A 16,572-nucleotide genomic window follows, 5' to 3' on the forward strand; every position below is an offset into this window, starting at 1 on the left:
GTGCTGTACTGTACTTTTGTTCATGTTTTTGAGGTTTAAAAATAAAATGCATATGTTTCAGAACTGTTTAGCCGTATTTACATTGAACCTTATGGGGAAATTTACCTCGGGGTGCGACCAAATTCGGAGGGTGGAATGGATTAACTGTATTTACATTGAACCTTATGGGAAACTTTACCTCGACTTGCGACCAAATCGAGTTGCGACCAGAGTCACAGAACGGATTAAATTCGTATCCCGAGGTACCACTGTACTTAAAATGTTAACAGTGTAATATAACTTCATAATCATGATAATAATAAAGGAGAAAGAGGGGAGAAAGGCCTAGAAAATTGTACTGTAGATATTTTCATTTTTTCCCCTTGTGTTCAAGACTCCTTCCTTGCCCCTTTGTTGGGGGAAAATAAATTAATTTAAATATTGACAAAACATGTTTGAACAATCCATTGCTGTAAATCTTAGGTCCATCTCCTGAGATAATCTGTCTGGAGACTTAATTTACAGATCCATTGCATACCGGTAAACTGCTACCTTCAGAAGGGTTCCTCCATCTCTCTCCCCTCCCTCCCCCAAATAATGCAGAGTAAACAGTCTTGTGAAAAAAAGGAGTAATCCCAATTCTAACTATATATGTAACATGGACCATTACTTGTCATCATTGTCCTAACCTCTGCAGGCCGTATGCTCCTCCACCAATGTTGCTCTCCCTTGCCTGTTTTCCTGCAAAACCTCTTCTTGAATCATACCTATATCATAATTTAACAGATAAATCTATTTTGTCAGACCTGGAGGTTGATTGTATGGAACATTCAGCTCACGGCCCTGCTTATATCTAGGATTCTTGATTTTTGCACGGGAAGTTGAGTTTTTTGTGTTGTTAAATGAAAGGAGAAAAGCATAATGTATAGCAGTCTTCCCCAGCCTAGTGCCCTTCAGATACTCTGGAACTGCAACTTTCAGAATTCTAACGTGTAGGGCACTAGATTAGGGGAGATTGAGGGGCACCATGATCATGGGAATAGCTATAGTTCTGTGCCAGACAACATGGATTGAATGGAAAAGATTCCAAATTCAGTGGTTATGACTGAAGGTAAAATCAGACCTGATTGAAAATCATCATTTGGAGATCTTAGAACCAGTCCACCTGTATCTATCATCTGACCAAGAATATGATAAATACATATATTTTAAAAATGTGTACTGGCATGTTTAAGGTCAGCAGGATCAGGGACAAGGTTGGGGTGGTAATCTCCCACCTGCTCTACCCCTTTTTCAGCACTTTGGCTGTGTAGAGGGGTGGTGGAAACCAAAGTGGGCCGAGTATTTTTGCAGCACCTCTCTAGGTTTTACTTGTCATGGGAGGCAGAAAAGCCAGTTCAGTGCCCAGTCATCTGTTACCTGGAATTAATTTAGCCTTAGACAAATCCAGGCTTTTGTGTGACTAAAAGTAGACTCCTTAGAACTACTTGAGTCTGTTGGCCAGGTTGGGGTATTTGCAGGACGTGCTAGGCCCACCTCTCAACCCAGCTGTCTTCCACTGGGCTTGGTTAAATTTATTAACACAGCCATTATAAATCAGAGTAAGAAGCCTGTTTTTCAGATGGTCTGGACTGCAATTTCCGCAAACTGTTACTATTGGCCATGTTGACTGGGAGTGCTGTATAACCGCATATGATGGCAGTGTTGATGACTTTGCTTGATTATATTCATCCTCACAGGAGCTTTATAAAGTAATGTGAACATTGCTTTATGTTCCTCTTTGCAACAGAGAGGTCATTGTAAATTATTCCTACTTCTCCTACTTATTATACAGACTAATTTCTCACTTCTGGGTGATATACAGTACATATACAGTATATGTAATAAGTAAAAAACTAATATGTACCACTCATTGAATTATGAAAACCATCTGTATAAGCTTTCTAGTGTAAACAGAACATCCCAGTTTGTAATGCCCCAAGGGATTTGTGTGAAGCTGGTGGTTTCTGAGCTGCCAAATGTCTCCATCCTAAGGGGGCACACACAATTAATGTTTCTTCTCATTTCCTTCCTTCCTTCCTTCCTTCCTTCCTTCCTTCCTTCCTTCCTTCCTTCCTTCCTTCCTTCCTTCCTTCCTTCCTTCCTCCCTCCCTCCCTCCCTCCCTCCCTCCCTCCCTCCCTCCCTCTTAAGTTAGGTAGTTATGTCAGTATACTCTATACTGTATATATGGACTAATTGTGAAGCACTGGGAATTTACTCTCTGGTTGTGTTCTTCTCTACTTCTCTTTAATACCTTTGCAATGTTCCAGCAGAAGCCTTCTCCAGGATGTGGTTCTGCCAGCCATATTGGGAACTCTGGGAATTGTAGTCATAACTGGGAGCTGTGAAGTTGGGAGGGGCTTTTCCATGGAACAGAATTTAGAGCTGGTAGAATTGGGTTCTATGAAAATTTTATTATGACCTTCAGCTCATAGAATTAGTAGCTTTTGGCTAAGGATGCTCAATTCACATGCTTTGTTTACCTTTGTGGCTCATTATTTTAGCTATCCTTTTGGCAGGTATGGTTTTTGTTACTGTTGTGGCAGTGTTGTGCTTTCCTCCTTTCTTCGGGTTGCAATATAAACAAAGAAGATATCGCTGTAGTCCTTTGTTAGTTAAGCTTTCTCAGATGTTACTGTTCCGACTAAATTCTATGGAGCTTAATTATCTGAAGCATTGGAAAGCCTGTCAAGAGACTAGAAATGCTCCCAGTGCATGGATTTTCAATCATGTCCAACTGGAAGTCAGATGCTTAGAAAAGCTTTTGATACAAGCCACGTCAGTAATAGCCTGTTCTTCAAGTGCAGATGTTCAGTCTGGCTTCCTCAAGGGAGCTCTGTCAGAGGATGATGAGTAGAACCATTTTTTCCCAAGTTTCTGGGTGGTTTGGGCATCCATTTCAAATTCATGCAAGTGAACATGTTCTCCACTCTTTGGCTTGAAATGATAATTTCTGGTTTCTTTCCTACCACTCCTCCACCATTCTTATGTTTTCCCTTCTTTGCAATTCACATGAATTCTGAATTGTCTATGCAGCCTGAGTTTGTGATTATTTGGTCATACATTGCCTGCTGATTTATTAATTTAATTTAGTTTAATTAATTTAATTTATAACCACTTTCCTATCTAATAGGCCAATCAAGGTGGGCAACAGAAGTAAAATAAAACTAACAAAAACATAATTAAAATACCAATGTAAATACTAAAAACATAAAGTTCAAAAGGTTTTGTTGATGGCATGGCAACTCATTAAAACATCCTTCAGAAATATTATGCTAATTAGAAATGTAGATATGCTATTGGTGGATGGACAAACAAGCCTATGGAATAATGCCTGTGTCTGTAGCTCAGTATTTATTTACAAGCAGAGAATAAAACCTGGACTCCTGTGTGGGAGACAGGTATGTAATACAATATAATATGCACACCTGGAGCTTTTTCTAGGGACTATGGCGTATCTATTAATACAGAGAACTTGCTACAGTGCAGTTGTTTCCAAACATTTTGAAACTGCAATCTTTTAGAAAAAAGCAGAATCCGAAATGGAAGGTATTAAAAGTGGTGTACTTCCTTCTGAGTGTGCTACAATTTTGTGTCTGGTTTCACCATCCAGAACTGAGTAGGCACAGATGTTCTAAAAGAAGCACTGAATGATGAGTGTTAATTATACCCAGATACCAATTTCTTTTTGAAATTGTTTTACCAACTAATATATTAGCATGATTGAGCTATACCAATGTCCTTGTCAGAAGGCAGTCAGTGGATAACTAAAGTTCTGCAGCGAGGAAAATGTCAGATTTTCTTGAAGTCAGAAATGAATTTGAAAGTGAAATTTACTTTCATAAACATTAAAACTGCCTTTAGTGCTTAGTAATTATATAAATGGACCTCCAACTATGCTTTACTCTCATTATCTTAACTCTCACAGAATGCAAAAATGAGATATGAACATAGGAACCTTCCTTATATTAACTCATGCTACTGATAGACCTAGATCAGTTTTGTCTGTAGCAGACTCCTCTAAAATGGTGATGAGGTGTAATGCTCAGAAACCCCAGTTAGCCTTTGACCGTATTGGGTAAGAATTTTATGAGTTACATCAGTTTGGAGAATGCTGATACAACAGTAATTAATATTATCTGGATAGTGATTCTGGAAAACCGAAATATAGAGTCACAAAACCTTGCTGTATTTTGTGTTCATGTTTAATGTAGTTTATACTATGTATTGCTTATTTGTTAAAAATCAGTAAACATGACAAGAGAGAAAAGAGTCTCTGTGGGGGCAGCATTTTGTTCCCACGGTGGCAAATCCAATTCTTGTGGGAACTCTACGAGAAGGACATGAGTCTGGTTCCTATTTCCCAGCAATTGTTACTGAAATGTAGGAAACATCTGACATAAGAAATAAGATGTAGCTGTCATTCCTATTAGTCATTGATATTCTCCAGCAGTTCATCTAATTCCTTTTAAAAGACACCCAGGTTTGCAGCCATCATTATATCCTGTGGAAACCAACTCCATGATTCAATAATCTGCTTTGTGAAGAACTAATATGGGCCAGGGATGTGACAGTGGGGGACCCAGAACCCCTGTTTTTGTAGCCCCTGAAGCTGCTTCCGACCACATTTGCTAAAAACAGGAGGCATATTTTCATGCTGCTTTGAAGTTGTAAACATTTAAAAAAATTATAGTATACAGTAAGCCCTAAAATAATCTTAATATAGTTTTCTGAAAACAAAAGAAAACAGAAACCCTAACTCCACCCTCTTAGCTTTGGATAGCTAAAAAACATTAACGGTTGTTTCCAGCCATCCAAAGTTTATCTGCCCCTGCTTTAATCCTTTCTGATTCTCTCACCTTTAAGCTTCATTACATGGTCTGTACTCAAGTATTCTGGAAAAGAAACATCTCCTTATTCATTTTCTCCATGCTGTTATACATCTCTCATGTCCCCCTGTTATTAATCTCTTTTCTAAGCTGCATAACCCCAGACAACTTCACTTTTTTTTATTGGGTGCTGCTCCAGTAACTTGTGTTTTGAGTGCAGTGTTCAGAACAGTACATAGTCTTCTAAGAGTAGTTTAGATTATGGTGATGGCAGATCTATTTTTGATTCCTTTCCGAATGATCTCCAGTGTAGAACCTGCTTTTTTTCCATGAAAGATGCACAGCGGGCCAACATTTTCATCATACCATCTCCCGTAATGTCTGGTCAGTTACTCTGTTGTTAAAATGCAACATTATATGCAGTTAAACATATGGTAGCTGTGATGAGCCTGTGACCAGTTTTGAAGCTGATTTCAATCTCTGTTTATGATAACTTCTGTTAATGTGGCACATAAAAGGGGAAAAAAGGATTTGTGGATAAAGGACCAAAGAGAAAGCTCTTGCTGGCTTCCTATGTCATTGCGTAAGATCTTCACTGGGCAAGTATTTAAGGCCAGCTAATGCCTTCCAGATCTCCTTCTAGCTGCTCCTCTGTACATGTCCAGCCTTTAGTGTTAAGATATAGGGGTTTCTCTTCTTCTTTTCTTTTTCTGATCTTTTCTAAATCAAAATTGTATTGATTAAATTTGGAGAACCAGGCAGTAAAATAGACGCAATGAAATTGAATTTGAAAATTCAACTGCAGTGAAATTGAATTCAGTATGAATGCAGAAAGAAGGGGAAACAGTCCCAAAGGGATCATGTGAGTAGAAAATGAAGGGGATAGTAAATGTTGCTAGTTAAATAGTAGCTGAGCAAAATCTATTATAATCGAAGGTTGAGAACCTGAAACCATCCAGATGGTACTGCCAACAGTATGGCTGATGATGAAGAATGCTGGGACCAATATTTGGAAGACCATACTGCTCATTTTGAAGCATCCTCATCTAGGGAGGTCCTGTTTCCCCTATCCTCTCAGCCCTCCAAACATTAAAATAAGGGAAAGGACTCCTCACATTGGTATGGTGGAGGAATATTGGGTGAGCACATTTTTAGACTTCCTGTAGGAGTTTCAACCAAGACAAAGACATATAGCAGAATTACATGCTGATTAGAAGTGGCAAGGCCAGAGTCATTAATCATGCAGAGCTGTAATAGCCAACTCTCTCTCTCTGAGCATACACTTACACTTATTTAATTGTTTCATTCAATAATCCTTCATTGCCCGACAGGGATACAACATAGCAAGTAAGCCAAAACAATATTTAGAATTCTTCCATCCTTGCATGCAATTGTTCATTGCTGTCCTTCTTGACAAATGAAAATCTGGCCATTTTCTCAAGTTCTACAGTTTTATTCAAATCCAACTGTGTTTGCCTCATCTTAAATCTCTATCAAACCTTGGGCTTTCTGAACAGTTAACAGCAAAGCTCCCAATAGTTTGGTTGCACCTTCTATTTATTCTACTTGCTTGGACCTGCAGGGATGATCTCTCTCTGTGAAGTAGGGATATAAACTCAGGAGGTCCAGCAGAAGGCCAGAAAGAAGTACCCAGGACAGTAATTACCGGCAACTGTTGATTGCTTTTTTAACTCAAATTATTGGAGAGGATGTTACAAGAAGGTGTAAACAGATAATTTCCTGTTAGAGTGTTCGCTGGGCAAGCAAAGGGGATTCCCCACCATTTAACATCATTCCAGTTCATTTCACAGAAACATCATTCAGCCAAGAAATACCCTGCTGAGCTGCTGGTCAGAAGCGGTATTCATTAATAGATTTTTTTCCCCTTAAGTGGCATGGAAACAAGAAATCCCAATTGCCCTCAATGAAATGAAGCATCCCTGCATGCTTTGCCAAGAGCTAGCCAGAGTTTCATCATAGGTGAAGTTTATAGTGACTGCTTTAAAGTCAATTGAATTTCCAGACTTCATGATCCACAGAGATTAAAATTAATAGCTCCCATATGAACAAAAGTTCCCCTTCTACCCTCCCCTCCATCATCAAATCTGCTGTGTAAACTACAGACCATGAGAATTAGCAAGAAAGGCACATGATTCAAGATAGGCAATATCTCTAAAGGCTATTTGGGCAGCTTGGAAAATTCCCAGAGAATCCTCTTTTCCTTGCCAATCAAAACAAAACAACACCACCAAAAAAACCAAAAAAAACACCAAAACCCAACCAACCAACCAACCAACCAAAAAAAACCTTACTAGGATTGGGCTGCAATCTCAACCATAGTTAAGTTGCCTAAATTTCCTTTTTTTTTCTGACTCAGATTTAAGAAACCTAACTTAAATACAGAATTGCAGAAATGGTTATCATCTTGAATAGGAGCCACTGCCGTTTAACACTCCCTTTCCCCTAATTTCAGGACGTTGCCATTGCAGTAAAATGACCCTTAGAATCAAGAAATTTAAATGGCTGGGAAGGTGGTGGTGGTAGAAAATAGTTATAGCAATAGTTTAATAATATTATCAAGTAGGAAAATGTTTCATAGCGCTTAATTTCTCAAATATTTTTACAGCACTCCAGTCAAGCAGGAGAAACAGAATGTTATTGTGAGTCTATAGTTTTTCTATTATCGGAGGACACCACGTTGGGGACCCTGGGGTAGTTCTTTTAGTTCCATACACAGTTTTGGTTGCTAAGCTTGTTTGAAAGGTTGCCATGGGTTCCGTCAAAGGGAAGATAAAGAATGGCATGACAAAAGTATTAGATGTATCCTAGGTCAAACTATGCTCATGTGGGACAATAATAAGGTATATTGGACCTGGGTTGTGTCAAATATGAATTTGGAAGGGGATGCTGGTTTACTTGCTTCTTAGGTTTGAAACTATTCCCTTGAATTCTGGTTTCTTCTTTTGTCTGCACATTGGTTGGTTTTGCAGAACGTGCTTAAACAAGTCAGTTAAAAACAGTGTAAACCATCCTATTATGATTAAGTATATGACATGAACCCAGAAAATGGATTAGTTCAGTAACCAAGTTCACCATAATGTGTGAATGCAGCATCTGAGTTTTGTTAGACGGGGGGGGGGGGGGATCAATTCAACAGTGGAATGTGGAAATAAGCTCACATTATTACCAGCCTGCAAAATATTCTGCTAGTTTCTTCAGATTCTCTAAATTTCTATGCTTCAACCTTTTCTGCCAGTCACTTCACTCACTAGCACAAATTTCTTCATTCAACTATGAAGATTTCCTTCTGACCTTGGTTATCAGTTCAACACAAGCTTTAGTACCTGCACCATTAGTGAGAGGTTTTATTAGGAATTCTACTTATGTCAAGAAACTCTTTGCATAGACATAAAGGGAGGGTTGGAACTGTTGAACGGAGTTACTTTCCCAATTTCCTTTTTCAGTGCATGCCCATAAATGTGGAAACAGAATTTTGATAGTCAGGTTGGAAAAACATTGATCTTTTTTTAGTAGGAAATGGATAATAAGCTTAGTTTGTCCTATCCTGAAATAGCAGTTAATGTTTTTAGTTGTCTTTGTTTCTGGCATATTTCACCAGATATTTTTATGCTACCTGTATAACTTTGCTCAAATGAAATATTACCAAGCAAGTGGTGTAGTAGAGTTATGAGAAATAAATGTGATTTTCCCCCTCTCTCTGTTACTGCAGTTTTTGTTACATTTGTGCTTTAAGCAGGAAGAGAAAGAGTTCATTACAAATACAATTGATGTAAAAACAGCAGCATATACCCTCATTAACAGGAAAAAATTGGGTTCATGAGGAATGGACATCTAATTGGAGGTTTTGTCTTGGTTTGGAGAGCTGGGGATAATGGGTAAAAGAATGTGTGTGTGCAGGTAAGAGAGAGAGAGCAAGGAAGAAGTGAGGCTGCAAACACTTTTCTTGACTCTGGAGATGGCTGTGAGAATGACAGTGACCTGCAAATGCACTCTAATTTTTAAAATACCTTTGGTAGGCAAGAGGAGAAAATGTTCCCAGAGATGAAATTATTGCCCCTTTAACACTCAGGTGACAAGAAAATAAAGCACTCCTATTACCGTGTTCAGTGTAATTCACATTGGAAAGGGGTTGGGGAAGAGCATCCAGAGTCTCTATAATTTATGATAAAAATGTTCTGTGCTAAAGTGTGATATTCAGTCAGCTTTGGTAATACTGTAGCATGACATAATTAAATGTTGTATAATGATGATTCAGTCTTATCTGTGAAGAGGATATTTGTTTCCCCAGGCAATTATGAAGAGTTGTTGAAGGAGCAGGATTCCTGCTCCAGTTTGATAGAAACATAGGGAACTGAAATTGACCTTGAATGAGTTCACATATCTAGGAGCAGATGAACTGCATCCTAGTGTACTGAAGGAAACTGCTGATGGTTAGACCAATTATCTCTCAGAAATCTTGGAGAATGGGTAAAATATGTCTCGAAGAAAACAAAGTTGTCCCTTTATTCAAAAAGAGATCCCAGGGAACCATAGACCATTCAAGTACATAGTGCTATCTGATAGATTCTAAAACAGATCATAACATAATTCATCTGTAAACATCTTGAAAACCATGCAGTGATACCTAAAATTCAGCATGGTTTTGTCAAGAACAAATCTTGCCAGACTAAGCTTACTTCATGTTTTGATCAGGTAATTTCCTTAATAAATTATGGGAGTGCTATGGCCATAATACATTTTGAATTCAGCAAAACATTTGACAAAATATCCCAAGATGTTCTGATTAATAAGTTAAAATTGAGTTGAACGGATGGATCCACAACCAGCTTAAAAATCATACTCAAAGAGTTCTCATCCACAGCACCTCATCACACTGGAGTGAGGAGTGGTTCAGGGTTTGATTCTGGGCTAATATTTTCAACATTTTCATTAATTACATGGATGAGAATGTGGAAGAATGTTTATAAAAATTGGTTGGAACAACTAATACACAAGTAAAAAATAAAATTCAAAGTTAGTATTTCTGGTTATTGACTGCAATATCATTTTAGGTTGCATCAGTAGTAATAGAATTTCTAAATTATAGACAAAACTGTTTCAGTTTACTTTTGCCTTCATTGGACTCCATCTGCAGTAGTATATCCAGTGCTGGATAATATCCTTCAGGAAAGATTCAGAAAACTGGGATAGGTAGAAAGAAGGCCATTAGATGGATGATTAGTGGACTAAGAACTAAACCATATGAAGAAAGAATAAGGGAACTCAGTATGTTATAACTGAGGGTGGATATGATAGCTGAAGGGTTATGACACAGAAGCTCAGTCCCTATTCTTTGCCCTCCTAGAATGCAACACCCAAAATCCAGGAAGTTAGATCATGGTAGAAGTTTAATCAAAATCAGATTCAATATTCTCTGTATATTTTGTTAATTTCCTTCTTCTAAAGTAAGAGTAGCTTGACAATTCATAACTGAATCAGTTCTCAAGGGAATTGGTGAGCTCCTTTTCCCTGAATGAGTTGAAACAGAGGCTAGACAGCCTACTGGTTGAGAAAGCTTTAATTTGGATTTCTGAACAGGAGATTGTACTCAGTGGCCTAAGTGGCCCCTTTCAAGCCCATAATTGTATGATTGTGTGATCCATATTGAGTCCTCTGAAGCAAACTTGAGGGAGCCTGAAGAGCTGCAAACAGAAGTAGAAATTCTGTTAGCAGGCATCATTTTTTCGATGGATAGATCTGTTGTTTGTTGCCCTGTATTTTGTATCACTGAAGAGGTTGCAAGTCTATACTTTTAAAATAAAGTGATGTAACAACCATGTGCATCATTCTAATACATTAGTCAGAGAGACCAGCTTAGTTGCAACTTCTAGTTCTGTATGATATTGAGTAATAATAATAATAATAATAATATTCTCTTTTTTTTTTTTTTGGCTTTTAAAAGCAGAATCTACACCCCCCCCCCCCATGTGTTGTTAAATTCTATATGTGCAGGCATGCCTTTTACAGGTGCTTTTAAGCTCCACAGAATTTAGTGCAGGATACTCCCAAGTGCGTTCAGGCTTTCAGTGTTAGTCCCTTGGATTCCAGAGTGTAGGAGAAATTATTTGGATCTACATTTCTTGCACAACTTGAAGGCATCCCATTGTATTTATAAGGTCTATCTGCGGTCCTAGTTAGATTGTGGAACAGAGTTTATTCTTCATGCTCTTGGTCAGTACTGATAAACTAGATTTTCTTTTGTCACTGTATGTGTTCAATCCAGGCACAAACAGTATTTTGTTATCTGACGACCTTGTGGGGCTTTTAAATAATGCTATGACATTCCTTCCACTTCCTCATTAGAGCTGAACAAACGGATAGGCTGTGTGAGAAAATGAAGCATTATTAAAAAATAATGGCTTGGATTAACTGCTGCCTTGACTGAGTAAACAGCTGTAATGAATGGGGTAATTAATACCTGAATAATTCTGCCTTTTCTTTCTTAAAACTATAACAGTAATTCTGATACTGCTGGCTCTGTATGCGCACATTTTGTAACCAGACAGATACACAGAGTTTTCCAGCAAATTTTACTAGCTCTGCAACAAAATGAGAGCAGAAACTCATACATACAATCTTTTCTCCAATTTATTAATAGTTTTTCTTAATCTTTTTTGAGTAGCAAATGTTTTCTCTATTGGTATAGGCTACTTTTATATATCATTTCTAAATTAGAAATCTCCCTGGGGCAGCATTATATTTGGAGAAACTCAGTTTTGCTAATGGATCTCCCCTTAAGGTTTCAAAGCTTCATTCATTCACATATATCGATAGAGAAGAAGAAGATAAAAGTTTAGTGGCTGATCAAATGTGGCTTGCAGAAAACAAGAAATGCGGGGGAAAGAAATGTGTTGAAAACCCTGGAAGAAAATTGATGGTCTCAAATGTAGAGAAATAGAAGGGAAAAAAAGGGGGAGGGGGAGCATTATTCCCAGTGCTTTTTGTTTGTTTTGTTTTCCAAACAAAAGATTATGAAAGGTTTCCTAAATTTTCCTTTTAATGATAAACAAAATTTTTGAGATCATGAGAAGGAAACTCATCTACGTTTGGAAATGCACCAAATCAAGAAATAAACTTGAATATGAAAATCATGAAATTACGTTATCTCCAACATAATGTTTTGAATGGAAGGACTTTGCTGTTTCAGACCCTTGACTTTCTAGTGCAACATTGGGTTTTTCAGAACAGTCAAACAGATGCCTGTGACACGAATGAGACACATTCAGCTCTCAGATCAATATCTTGTGGTCCCCAGGGTCCTGATGAAACACAGCTGTCAATTTCTTATCATTTTGAGTAGTGTGAAGTATAATATAGACCTAATGTAATTTTTAAAAAAGCAAGGGAACTCTTCAACTTCTCTAAAAAAGGAAGGAAGGAAGGAAGGAAGGAAGGAAGGAAGGAAGGAAGGAAGGAAGGAAGGAAGGAAGGAAGGAAGGAAGGAAGGAAGGAAGATTTGGCCCCATCTACATGCTTCTCCCTCTCTGCATCATTATGATCCTGTCAGCCACTAAAGGATAGCACATTCCTCACCTATGGAAGACCAGCAAGAGCTCCACTGGAGTCTTAGTTAAAGTATACCTCCTAGCACCATAGTGGTTATTTCATTATGCTGCTACTTACATTTTAATTTCAGCAAGGGCTGGTGCCAGTTGAACTTGTATTTAGCAGATAGCTTCATGCTAAGAATGTCTTTCATGGGCACATTCCTGAGTGCAAGTTGAAGGCTGTTTGTAGCATCTCCCAAATGAGCTTTACAGTAGAACAGAGACATGAGCATCAATAGCAATTTTATATCAATCTGTCTTTCTGCAGTTTGCAATACCAGTCAAATACTCTTTTGGAATAGTTCTCCTTTTCTTTCACAGAGATAGCTTCTTTTCATCCGATGCAAGTTACAGGGTTGCTTTAGGGATTTAAAGACGAAAAAATGATATGAAAAGTACCTGGAACTGAATTTTTCATAAGACAGATTTGCTACATGCTAGTAGCAAATCTCATTGTTTCCTAGGCTTAATAGTATAGAATTAAAGTGGGTACTAAACTTCATCCCTTTCTCTGCCTAATTTCTGTGGTGTGATTTTGGGATATTGGGAAGCAGTTCTTTGGCCATTCCTGCTATAAAGCTGTTGTCACAGTGAAGTAGTTGTGAACAAACAGAATATTGAAAATGTGAACATTCTGATCACTATATTGCTACTAAGAAATCAAAGACTACTGTATCAGTATTGGTAAGACTTTTCCCAGAACAACCTGTCTTGATGGAAGTCTATGCAAGTTTTGGGGTACAGTGCTTCAAATCTGTTATATGTCAAATTGGTTAAAAAAAAAAGCTCTATCATGTAATGACCCAAATACTGTGCTTCTAATAAAAGATGCAGTGGTGACTATAACAAGTCACAGAACACCCTTCTGTCAGAAAGCAAACTAGCCTCCATGAACGCCTACCCAGCGTTACCTTTATGTGGCCCGAAACATTTCAACAGAAGAAAAATGAAGGTGTTCTACAGCATTCCACCTTCTTATCTAAACTTCTATCAAAAGGATCTATTAAAACAGCTTGGTGGGCAGCAAGGAAAGGCCATTATTGCCCACTGGCATGGCATTGCTAACCGCTGATTTAGGTATTCTTGGATGCAATTAGATCCCATTTCCTGGATCTCCAGAGAACCTAAGATTATAAATTCTGAAGTGTCCAGGAATTGTGGCCATTTCTTTGAGTAGAGCCAACTCTTTTGAAGGGCACTCGTTTGGGTGAGGTTGCATTAAATCACGGGCAAATTGTGAGGGAGATACATTTTGTTTGTTTTTCTCTCTCTTTTAGAGAGAGTACTTAAACAGCAAGAATTAACATATGTAAGTCATGAAACCGTTTAAGGTGGAGAAGAGAAAGAATAATGGGAGAGATGACCAATTAAACCACAATCAGCTTGCAATGAGTTCAAGGACAGTAGAATCTGGAGAACAGTTTTGGATTTCCTTTCTGTATTGCAACAGACTTCATGAGGAACGTCACCAATTTTTATTTCTTTCAGACTTGCCCTAGTTTCTACAATCTATGTATGTAGAACTTGGATTTTTGTAAACTTTTTAAGACTTTAAAAAAAAAAAGAGCATCTCACAATCAGTATAAACCCAAATATTTAAAACATTTTAATTTGTGTGAATGTTCAAATCAAATATTCATGCAATTTTTGACAAAAAAGGGATCATCAAGAATGACCATTTGCTGCTGTAGAAACAACAGCCAGATCTGAAACATCACACACATAAAATTCTGGTAGATAATTCTGTTTCCTTTCTTTCTAGTACTGTATACTCTGAAATTTTTATAAATAAGGAAGAGATTGGAAACATTTGTTACTGTTTTCATTCTGCTCTCTGGGTGTTTTGTATGCAGGTTGGACTAAGTATGTGCAAAAAAACCAGCCCTTATGATTCAGAATTATTCTAACAATGTGCCTTTTAGAATGGCAAGATCACACTATGCTTGAATTGTTGTGATCATAAAGGACCATTAAACCAGTAAACATGTCTGTGTTTAATAAAGGGGCAGATGCGTTAAATGAATTTTATTGCTGCTTGGATGTACAGTTCTGCATGCAATGTAGCATTTGCAAAAAAAAGAGGGACTTTGGTATGCAGGGAAGCTGGCAAGCTCTTAAATGAAAGGTGGATAGCCCATTGGTACCAAGAGCATCATTGTACATGGAGCAGAATGTTTTGGAATCTAACTATAGTCAGGTTGGCTTTACTAGGCAGTAGACATCACTCAGCTTCTTTTTTTGAAGCCTGCTTCTAAGGCAGTGTTTCTCAACCTTAGCAACTTTAAGATGTGAGGACTTCAACTCCCAGAATTCCCCAGCCAGCATGCTGGGAGTTGAAGTCCACACATCTTAAAGTTGCTAAGGTTGAGAAACACCGTTCTAAGGGAACAAGTGAAAAACAAGAAGTGGTTCTCTGTTTGCGTGGATGAGTACTCACTTCTTTGGTTGCCACTTTGTTTTGTGTTTGCCAGAACACACCTCAAATATTATTTCCAGTTATGGACTCTGTTCTTTAAGAAGAGTCCAGAGAAAGTACAACAAGCTCAGGGAAGGCCAACGAGAATGATTAGATGGTAGAAGCTAAATCCTATAAAAAGAGAATGAAGGAATCGGGAATGGTTAGTGTGGAAAAGAAACACTGAGGGAGCATATAATGATACCCTTCAACTACCTGAAGAGATGTCACATAGCAGAAGGCCTGTTTATATCATCCCAGAATGCAGAACATGCAATAATGGATTGAAGTTATAGGAAAGCAGGTTGATCTGGTTGATGGTGGGGGGGGAGGGAGTCCTAACAATAGAAGTTTGTAGTGGAACCAGTGACCCAGAGGGGTAGGGGGATTCCCCATCAATGGCTGGGTTTAAGCAGAAGCTAGATGGACCTTTGTCAAATGCTTTAATTTGGATTCCTGCACCGAGCCGGGAGCTGAACACAATGGCCTCGGTGGCCTTTTCCAGCTGTGGGAGTCCTTGATACTGTAGCCTGCTTCCAAAATAATTGATAGCTTAACAGCTGTATTGATGCAGTGATTGTGTTTGAAAGCGCTGTATAGTTGCTGGCTGGGATTTCTGGGAGTTTTAATACATCCGGTGCAGAATAGGTTGGAGAAAGCTAATCTTGTGGCTGGTACTTTTCAACTTTCCTGAAACTGGTGCCCTTCAGTTGGGTTGACCAATATTTCATCCATTGATCCTGTTGCTAGCAGCGATGAGAGTTGTAATCCAAAGCTTTCAGAGGGCACAAGGGTGGGAAAGCTTGAAATACTGCATTTCCTTGTGTTGAGTTAATTTAGAACATGGAGTCATGACATGTAAAATATATTTTTGAAATCAGATTGGAACATCTATCCAGGGCGACCCTACTAGCATATTCTGAACCCTTTATCCTATCCCCTCTCTATCTGATCTACAGGTACAAGCAAGTTAACTTGGAATATGAAGAAGTGAATATAAAAGGATGAAGGTGGCTGAAATGCAAATATTCAGGCTTAATTATGTTATGTGATCCCCCCCCCCATTTTCCATCTGTTCTTTTTCATTCCCCCCATCTTTTTACTTCCATGATAACACTGCTGTTCCATCCCATCCTGTGTTCTGACATATTTAATATTTCATTTTAAGCAGGGAAGTTCAACCACAATAATTCCCTGTGTTGTTAACCATGCATTGTAATAAAATCAAAAGACTAGCTAAATTCATCCCCACCCCACTCTGAGAAAATGGACTGACTGTTATTCCTAAAAGCTTCTTTTCATGTTCTCCGCTGTTACAACAAATGTCAGCTCCAGAAACAGCTCAGAACTTCTATTTTCCATTTGAGAAGCAAGATCCCAATGGCTTTAAGATATTGAAATGAGAGAGAAGTCAGAATTCTTTTCTGCTCTAATTAATTAAAATATACCCATGTCATTCACTTTTTCCATTCCTCCAAGCAGTCATTGTTCACTTAGTGGCAGTTCAAGATTTCTTGTGTTCCTTCTATAACTGGTATGAACAAAGCACAAAAGAGAGGACCGTTCACCAAGGATTTTTTTTTCTCTTCTGATTTTAAAAGTGAAAAACAAATGTGTGTTTCTTTTCAATTGTTTTAATTTAGTCTTGTATACACTTAATGA

General features: G+C 38.1%; 1 protein-coding gene across 1 annotated transcript in view; it reads left to right on the forward strand.

The window, feature by feature from the left end:
* The window catches only part of EXT1 (exostosin glycosyltransferase 1), a 259,809-nt gene that overhangs the window by 141,832 nt on the left and 101,405 nt on the right, over positions 1-16,572 (forward strand). The window lies entirely within an intron of this gene.

The sequence above is a fragment of the Python bivittatus genome, unplaced genomic scaffold (assembly GCF_059951505.1).
Source record: "Python bivittatus isolate LINGU-HERP-01145 unplaced genomic scaffold, Pbiv_v1 ctg000590_np1212, whole genome shotgun sequence".
Taxonomy (NCBI): domain Eukaryota; kingdom Metazoa; phylum Chordata; class Lepidosauria; order Squamata; family Pythonidae; genus Python; species Python bivittatus.